Source organism: Sorex fumeus, unplaced genomic scaffold (genome assembly GCF_029834395.1).
Source record: "Sorex fumeus unplaced genomic scaffold, SorFum_2.1 ptg000072l, whole genome shotgun sequence".
Taxonomy (NCBI): domain Eukaryota; kingdom Metazoa; phylum Chordata; class Mammalia; order Eulipotyphla; family Soricidae; genus Sorex; species Sorex fumeus.
In genome coordinates, this window is record NW_026606129.1 from 10,338,286 (window position 1) to 10,346,092 (window position 7,807).

The following is a 7,807-nucleotide window of genomic DNA, read 5'->3' on the forward strand; positions in this document are numbered from 1 at the left end:
GTAATTCCTGAGTGCAAGAACCAGGAGTAACCCGCTGTGTATCGCTGGGTGTGACCCAAAAAGCAAAAAAAGAAAAAAAAAAGAAGAAGAAGCACACACAGGGCCAGGGAGATAATCCCAGGGCCAAGGCACTAGTCTTGCAAGCAGCCGACCCCAGTTTGAATCCCTGGCATTGCAGATGCCCCCCTGCCCAAACATAACCAGGGGGTCACTCTTGAGCACAAAGTCAGGAATAGCCCTGAGTACTGCTGGGTGTGATCCAAAAATGTGCATGCATGCATATGGACACACACACACACACACACACACACACACACACACACACACCTGCTGAGAATTATCCCGTACCACACCAAGGCATTGCCCCAAAGCCAAATCAAAAACAAAAAAATTCTTGTGCTCTGGCCCCTCCTCCATGAAGTCCCCCACACTTTCTGCTAACCCCCATACCCATGAGAAAATCACTTTCTTCCAGGTGCTACTAGAAGCCAGGATGTGGTAGCTGCTTCCCGCCCTTCATTCCCCATCCACAGTAGCATTTCCCAGGACGCCACAGGATTGGGGGGATGACTCGAGGCTGGAAGTCTTGCACGTGTGAGATCCCAAGCACTGCCTTCCCACTCACCCAGCCAGCCCAATTAACTATCGCCAGGAATGACCTCTTGGTCCCTCTGAGCCCTTCCTGCCAAAATATTTCATTATTATCATTTTTCCTATTTATTATCTTTGGGGGCTGGAGCGATAGCACAGCAGGTAGGGCGTTTGCCTTGCACATGGCCGACCTGGGTTCAATTCCTCCGCCCTTCTCAGAGAGCCCAGCAAGCTACCTAGAGTGTCCCACCTGCACGGCAGAGCCTGGCAAGCTACCTGTGGCGTATTCGATATGCCAACAACAGTAACAACAATTCTCACAATGGAGATGTTATTGGTGCCGGCTCGAGCAAATCGATGAACAACGGGAGGACAGTGCTACAGTGCTATTATTTTGGGGGGTTTGGGGCCACCACCAGTAATTCTTGTGCTCTGGGGACTATCCCTGGCTCTGGGCTCAGGAGTTCCCCCAAAGGTGCTTGGGGGACTCTATGGGGTGCCGGTAGATTTTTGAATCGGAGTTGGCAACATGCAAGGCAAGTACCTTTCCTCCTGGCCCTTTCCTCTTTGGCCCCAGAATCAAACTATCTCAGCAGAGACTTGGTGTGACTTAATATGGTGTTTCCCCAGGTCGATCTGCATTGTTGGCAATTAGCTGCTTTCACCATAGATAAAGATAAGGCTGTGACAATAACTGGCAAATATGCCTTTCCCTAAATTCAGGTTCTGTCCTACATCTAGATTCTCAGTGGCTGTGGTTGCTGGACCCAAGGATAGAAACATTTTTACTGCGACAGTTCCTTCTTCCACACTCAGCACTCAGCGATGTTCAAGACGGCCAGTTTCCAAACAGCTTCCTGATTGGAAGCTGATTGAAAACTGTTTTTTTTGTTTTTTCGGTCTGATTTATTTTGGGGCCACTGCCAGCAGTGCTCAGGGCTGACCCCTGGCTCTGCACTCAGAGATCACTCCTGGCGGTGCTTGGGGAACCCTATGGGATGCTGGGGCTCGAACTCAGGTCGGCCTTGTGCAAGGCACGTGCTCTACTTGCTGTACTATTGCTTCGATCCCTAAAAATATATTTATTTTCTAATTTAATGGAGGAAATAAGCTACCTCCCAGTTGTTTTCATGTTCTCTTTGTTTGTGTGACTCTAACCTGTGTCTCCCCTTTGGAAATAAACTGATTAATTTTCATTCTTTGGTACATTGGGTTGGGCCGTAAAGTTCGGAGCTTGTTACCAAGTAAGTTTAAGGACTCTCAGTTTCTTCATCTACAAGAATTTTGTGAGAGCAATTGGGAAATCAAGGGAGGTGAGGTCGGGAAAGCTGAGTTGAAGTATGTTCTAGAGGTGTTCAATGCTATTCCCCTACTTAGGCCCCAATGGCCTACTAGTTACTTAGTTCTTTTAAAAACCTTGGTTTTGTTTGTTCATTTGGTTTTGGTTTTGGGGGCCACACCCAGTGGTGTTCAGAGCTCACTTCTGGCTCAGGCCTCACTCCCAGCTCTGTGCTCAGGGCTCACTCCCGACTGTGCTCAGGACTGACTCCTAACTCTGTGCTCAGGGCTCACTCCTGCCAGTAAATCAGAGGATCATATGAGGTGCTGGAGATCTCCTCCCACCCCACTCCAGGTCGGCAGAGTGTGAAGCATGTGTCTAATCCCTGTACTCCTTCCTTGGTCCCAAATCTTGCTGATTTTGATGTCAATTGGTGTTTTCTTGGCTATGGGCAAATTTCCTTCTAAATATCCTTCATTTTGAGAAAAAGAGAAGCACCGCGGAGCGCCCTCGTAGGGAGTGGTCAGGGACGCTCCTAGGCTCCGCAGAAAGTTCCAAGTGTCAGAAGGGGACCCTGGGCCCACCAGGCGTCACGCGAGTCAGGACAACAGCTAAGGACCCGCTGGAAGTTTCCTGCTTCTTGTTGTTCTCCGTTGCTAAGAAACAGTGTTTGGCCGCCGCGGGCTGGTTAGCGCCCCCTCTGGCGTCGGCGCCCTGCAATAGCACCGCCCGTTGAGCCAAGAGCCGATCTCACTATCTCACTTGTGTTTTTGCGATTTGATGTCAATTTTTTTTTTTTCTTTTTTGGCGATGCACAGGGGTTACTCCTGGCTCTGCACTCAGGAGTTACTCCTGGCGGTGCTTAGGGGAACATATGGGATGCTGGGAATCGAACCCGGGGTCAGCCTTCTTGCAAGGCAAACGCCCTAACCGCTGTGCTATCTCTCCAGCCCCCAATGTCAATCATTTTAAATGGAAAATGTTGAATACATGAAAGTATCCAAGGTAAGTATCCAGCTTGAAGACTGGTATAGAGTTAAACTCCCGTGTAAACAACACCAGGTTCAGACCAGCACCTCTCAGTTCCCGGGCCCTTCCCACCTCCACTTCCCAAGCCCCAAACTCTCTCCTCCTTCCATCCTTTTCTCCTGAGTTTTGTTCCCTGCATGGGCATCCTGCTTAAACAACATGGCCTTGGTTTTGTCTGTTTGGAAGCTTTGTGTAAATGATACCATCTGATTTTGTTCCATCTTATCTGGCATTCTGCTCCAAATTTGACCCAACCGTCATTAATTCCTTCCCTCCTGATGGACATCTGGGGGGGGTTGTTCCTGGTTTCACACGCTTTTGTTTATTTGCTGCCGTTGTTTTGGCGGGGAGGGGTACACCAACCTTTGTTCAGAAGCTATTCCCAGCCTGACAAGCTGATATCCAGAGAAACTCTGGAAGTGATCAGGCACTGGCAGGGGAGTCAATCCAAGTGCCCTAAGCTATCTATCCAACCCCAAACTCCAGGACTGACCAAGAGTTTTTATTTGTTTGTTTTACTTTCATTGACCGACCCGAGTTCGATTCCTCCGCCCCCCTCGGAGAGCCCGGCAAGCTACCGAGAGTATCTCGCCCGCACGGCAGAGCCTGGCAAGCTCCCCGTGACGTATTCGATATGCCAAACACAGTAACAACAAAGTCTCCAATGGAGACGTTACTGGGCCCGCTCGAGCAAATCGATGAACAACAGGAGGACAGTGACAGTGAAAGTGACTTTCATTGAATTATATATTTACCTAATATAGTTTATTGTTTACTGACCAAGAGTTTTTGTCTTGTTTTGTGGTACTGAGATAAGACCCAGTTGTCCACAAGCAAGGCTACCACTAAGCCTTGCTGCTGGCATGATTTTTGAACAATGCTGCGATCAGCATTTTTGTAAAGTGTTTTGCTGCACGAATGCTCTCATTTCTCCAGGTTACATATCTACTGGCAAAGTTAATAGCTGGGCTCCACATTATGTATATCTCTGACTTGATAATGCCAAATAATCAGATTAGACTAATACTTTCCAGTGTGGCGTTTCACTGTAATTTTAATTTGTCTAATCTGATAAACAGCAAGACCAAGCACATTTTCAGGTTTATTAGGCAGTGGATTGCCTCTTGTTGAAAATATATATTCAATTCTTTTGTCCACTTCCATTTTCCTTTCTTTGCCTCAATTACCCTTATTGTATTTTCCTGCCCCCCACCCCCACCGCCATTTTTCCCCTTTGGGGCCACACCTGGTGGTGCTTAAGATCTACTCCTGGTTCTGTGCTCAGGGATCACACCTGGAAGGAGTTAGGGGACCACTCAGGGTTCTGGGATAGAACCTAAGCCTGCAAGGCAAATGCTGACCTCTGTACTAGCTCTCTGGCCACTTCTTTTGTTTGTCTTGGGGTCGTACCCAGTGAGTGAAACTGGGGAGGGATCAAACCTGGGGTTACGGATAAGGTGCGCACTTCAGCCCCCTTGGTTTCCGTATAAGGCGCACGCTCCAGCCCTATTTCTCCTCCTCCTCCTCCTCCTCCTCCTCTTCCTCTTCCTCCTCCTCCTCCTCCTCCTCTCTTTCCTCCTCCTCCTCCTCCTCTTTTTTTTTTTTTGCCACACCTGCAGGTGCTTGGGGTTTACTCCCAGCTCAGTGCTCAGGGATCAGTCCTGGCAATGCCAGGAATCAAACCCAGGCCTCCTACATGCTTTGCACATGCTCAGTCCACTTGGTCAGCTTCTTGCTCCTTTACACTTTTATTTTTTGGCAGGGGGATAGTCACACCTGACAGTACGCAGGGCTTACTCCTGGCTCTGTACTCAGGAGTGACTCTTGGCAGCGCTCCAGGGGCCATATGTGTGCTGGGATTGAACCCAGATTGGTTGAATGCAAGGCAAGTGCCCTGCCCACTGTGCTATCACACCAATCCCACGAACGTTTTTGAAAATTAGGATATTATTGAATAAAATATCGATCCATTTTACTTATTTTCCACCCCGGTGCAAAGGCAGCTCATTGCAGTTTTGTACATTAGCATCCATCATTTTTCTGCAGAGCAGTTTTTTCTCTTATTTTGCAGCTCCACGATTTACAATATTGTTAATGATAGTGTTTCTTGTGTATAATGTTCCAACACTGCAGTCCCCGCACCAGGACACCCAAGTACCTCCCCCGTTGTCTCAGACTTGGCCTGTATTTTTCAGTTTTTGCATTTCGGGGTTTGGGGCAGTTGGGAGGGTTTGGGCCACACCCAGCAGTGCTCAGGGATCATTCCTGATGGTCCCGGGGTTTCAAGCAGCGTTAGAGATCAAACTAGGGTTGGCCATGTGCCAGCTAAGCACCTTCCCCTGGGAAAATTTCCCCAAATCCCAGAACTGGAAATTTAACTCATTGTCAGGTTTGGAAAGCTCAGGGATTTGGGCTCAGGCGGAGAGTGAAACCAGCTGACACCGCGAGTTCTGGGACCCGAGAAGCGACCTTGTCAGCATCGCTCCGAGACATGGGGGCGCTCAGGCTGCGGCTGCTCCCGGCATCTCTGTTCTGCCGACTTCATCCTCTTTCCTGTCTCCCAGGCTGCTGGTCAGGGCCGCTGGGCAGCTCAGGGGCCTGTTGAATGCAGCCCCATGCTGAAGCCCCGGCTGGAATCACTCAGCTAGTGTCTCTGCCCCGAGGTCAGAGACGGCCCTCCTGCTGTCCTGTCCCCAGTCTCCTACGCTGGCTCACTTTGTCACAGGGAAACCACTGGGAAGCCATGGGGGGGTCTAGGTGGGTGATGAGATGGACTCAGTTCTCATGCACCGTCAGTATTGAAGATCACACACACACACACACACACCACACTCCCCCCCACCCACATCACACAGACCACACATACACCATCCATACACACCACACACACATCACATACACACACCGCACACACACCACATATATATACCACATACACACCACGCACATATATACCACACACACCACACACACCACACACACCACAACCACATACATACCACACATACACCATGCACACAACACATATCACATACACACACTGCACACACACCACATATACACACTGCGTACACACCAATACACGCACATACCATGCACATACATACTGCACACACCACACACACACCAGACACCACACCACATACACACCACATACACACATACCACACACATACACACCACACACATACCCACACCCCCACCAACCCCCATGCCTCCCACATCACATACATACATATACACATACAAACCCCACACCTCCCACATCACACACACACCACATACACACACATACACACCACACACACACACACACTGCACAAGTTTATTCACAAGTTTATTCACTCTGCACAAGTTTATTCACGCCCAGGACACTCCGGTGACTATGAAGAGCACAGCCTAAGCAGTCGGGTTCCTACACTGTAATTCTGGGCTGGGTTAGGTGCAGCCGCCACAATGGGGTGAGACTTGGGTGGGACTAAGGTGGATGATTGACAGGTGTGGATTGCAGAACTAGATGACCGAAGTGCACATAATTACCCATAATGCACGCAGAAAAGCCCACTTTGCGGGGCGGGGAGTCCCTTTTATTGCTCTTCCTGGAAGTGTCCATGCCAAACGAAGCAAGGATCTTTTCTATGGCACATTAAAAGCTGCCCCCCACATTTCAAGCTCCAGTGTAAAGCAGAAAGTTCAAGGTGAGTGGGTTTGGGGGCTGAAGTGGTATACAGAGGTCAGGGCATGTGCCTTGCACATGGCCCAGTGGGGTTCCATCACCTGCACCACATATGCCCCTCTAGGAGTGATCACTGAGCACAGAGCCAAGAGCAAGCCTTGAGCACTGCCAAGTGTGGCCCCAAAACAAAAACAAAAAGAAAAAGGTGAGCAGGTTTGGAGGCTGGAAAGATGGTCCAGCAGGGAGGGCACTTGCCTTGCAGGCAGCTCGCCTGGGCTTCCCCAGCACTGCATAAAGTCCTGTAAGCATTGCTGGCAATGGTCTCCGAGCACAGGGCCAGGAGTAGCCCTGAGCACAGTGAGGTGCCACTCCAAAACCAAAAACCAAACCAATCCAAACAAACAAACAATAAAACTGATTTCCCCATGTGCAGGCAACTGAGAGAATGAAACCAGATCACAGATGTGACTACAGCTAGACCCTAGAGGAAGTCTCCTCCAGAGCCTGGGGTTTGATGAAGGTCCCTCTTCTTCCTCAGGAGGCCAGAGCACTATCCTCTCTTCCATCATCCCTTCGATCCCAACTCTTCAGGATATTTTCTGGTAGGAGAGGGGAACCATAGGAAGGAAACAAGGATGAAGGGGGCCACGGTTGGGAAAAAGTTGAGAAACACTCTAGTTTGTAATTTCCTGAGATACACACCAAGAGCAGAATACATGCTACTGGTGTGGCCCTGTTGTCTTAAGTAGGGCCAACTATCACCTCCTTCAATCTCCACACTTAACCTCTACATTTTTTTTTGAAGTAAAACAGATTTTATTTGGAGGGTTTTTTGAAAGTGGGTAGGGGAGGGGGAGAGAATGTGTGTGTGTGTGTGTGTGTGTGTGTGTGAGAGAGAGAGAGAGAGAGAGAGAGAGAGAGAGAGAGAAATGTGCTCGAGAGAATGTGGGCTTCTCCTAGGGTGGAGAGAGCCCCTACACACATTCCACCATTAGACAGGAAAGCATAAAAGTACAATCTCAAGAGAGGAGGTGCAGACGGGACACACCTACTCAGGCACACATCTCGGCCATGAGGGGACAAGAAGCACTTGGGCTCGGGCAGCATATGCACCTTAACCTCTATTAATGCAACCCAAGTTGACGATGGACTGTGTGCTCTTATCTCACTCCTCTGATACTTGCTAAGCTTGCGGATAACTGCCCCAGATCTTTTTCACAGAATGTTTCCAA